The sequence below is a fragment of the Triticum aestivum genome, chromosome 6D (assembly GCF_018294505.1).
Source record: "Triticum aestivum cultivar Chinese Spring chromosome 6D, IWGSC CS RefSeq v2.1, whole genome shotgun sequence".
Taxonomy (NCBI): Eukaryota; Viridiplantae; Streptophyta; class Magnoliopsida; order Poales; family Poaceae; genus Triticum; species Triticum aestivum.
Window position 1 is genome coordinate 62,442,583 of NC_057811.1, and position 1,681 is coordinate 62,444,263.

A 1,681-nucleotide genomic window follows, 5' to 3' on the forward strand; every position below is an offset into this window, starting at 1 on the left:
TTGCGGTAATTCTTGGAATCCCCGAAAACCACATCAAGGGCGATCTGGCCGAGTGATTCAGCCTTCTTGCCAGGAATAACTCCATGGAAACTCATATTGCTCTCACTGGGTCTGGACATCGGAATGCCCATTCCTTTCAAGGTCTCCGAATACAGTATATTCAAGCCACTGTCACCATCCATCAGAACCTTAGTCAACCGAGTGCCTTCGACGACTGGGTCGACCACCAACGCTTGCCTCCCAGGGGTGGCTATGTGTGTTGCGTGATCTGACTGGTCGAATGTAATGGCAGTCTGAGACCACTTCAAATAACTGGGCGTCGCTGGGGCGACCATGTTCACTTCTCTGTTGATGACTTTCAGTCGACTTTTGCTCTCAACATCAGCAAAAATCATCAGAGTTGAATTGACGTGGGGGTAACCATCATCGTCTTCTTCCTTATCCTCAACCTTGTTTGATTCTTTCTCCTTCTCTTTGGGCTGTTTCTCTCGGAACTGCTGGATTAGGAGCCGACATTGTCGAGTGGTATGCTTTGGGAAAATGAGATTACCCTCCTCATCTTTTTTGGTGTGAATGTGGCACCGTAAATCCAACACATCATTTCCATCTTGATCTTTTACCTTCTTGGGGTTCCATGGCCCTTTGGGCTTCCCCTTGAACTTTCCTTGAGTCACGGCTAAGGCTTCTCCAGGAGCAGCTGGCTCGGCTTTGCGCTTCTCCTTCCGACTGGAGTTCCCTCCCCCGGTTTCATGGGCGACTGTTTTGTGCTTGCCACTCCGGAGCCGGTCCTCCTCTTCACCATTAGCATACTTGGTGGCAATTTCCATCATTCGACTCAGAGACATATATCCGGTTCGACCGAACTTCAGATTCAATTCCCGATACTTGACGCCTTCCTTGAAGGCACAAACTGCTTGGTGATCAGACACATTCTCCACCGTGTGGTGCAATGTGATCCATCTCTGGATATAATCTCTCAAAGTTTCATTCAACTTCTGCACACAAGACTGTAGCTCTGTCAGCCCTGCTGGTCGTTTGCATGTACCTTCAAATGTTCTGACAAACACCCGAGCGAGCTCTTCCCAGCTATAAATACTGCCAGGTGCTAGCTGATTCAACCACGCTCTGGCCGAGCCCTCTAACATCAGAGGAAGGTGCTTCATGGCCACTTCATCATTACCACCACCAATCTGCACAGCCACTCGGTAGTCCTCAAGCCAAGTGTCAGGCTTGGACTCACCAGTGAACTTGCTGACTCCAGTCGCCAACCTGAAGTTGGGAGGAATCACTGCTGCTCTGATGGCTCTACTGAAGCACTCGGGACCTGAAACTTGCACCCTGCTGCCGGTCGGGTAATCTCTATCGTGGCCATCTCTGTGTGCTCTGTTCCTGTCAACCAGACCTTGAATGAGAATGGATCTCGCGTCCAAGCCCCGCTCCCGGGGGTCGACTGGAATCCTTCGCCCACCACTGTGAGGGCGTCTGTCATCGTGTTGCCGAGGCGCGTATGACACACTCCTTGGGGGAGGCGTGGGTACTCGACGACGATCGTACTGCTCACGGTTCCTGTACTGATCCTGTCGATCTCCACGTCCCTCACGCCTTGGAGGCAATCTCGGGCTGTGAGCCAACTGAACTGTATCTGCCATCACAGACCTACTATGTATCCTATTCCGAGACT